The sequence below is a fragment of the Bos taurus genome, chromosome 9 (genome assembly GCF_002263795.3).
Source record: "Bos taurus isolate L1 Dominette 01449 registration number 42190680 breed Hereford chromosome 9, ARS-UCD2.0, whole genome shotgun sequence".
NCBI classification, from domain to species: domain Eukaryota; kingdom Metazoa; phylum Chordata; class Mammalia; order Artiodactyla; family Bovidae; genus Bos; species Bos taurus.
The window spans coordinates 64,689,762-64,690,034 of NC_037336.1; positions in this window are offsets into that span (position 1 = coordinate 64,689,762).

Sequence of the window (273 nt, forward strand, 5' to 3'; positions counted from 1 at the left end):
GCTCTTGTTTATCACGTCTATTAGGTGACTTTGGTCCTGTAAAAATTCATAATCCATAATAATTATTTCCCTAAAAAAGATAGAGAGGCTTGTAATTTTTTCACTTTCCATCGGACATATAAGAGGTATTTATTCATATGCAGAGAATAAATTTCCAGTGTTTTGGACTTTCCTGGTTCATTTTATTTAGTATCAAGTAGACCAATAAATATTTTAAATTCTAGTTTTCACCAGAAAAGGAATATATGCTATGACTGAAATGGCAAAAAGAAA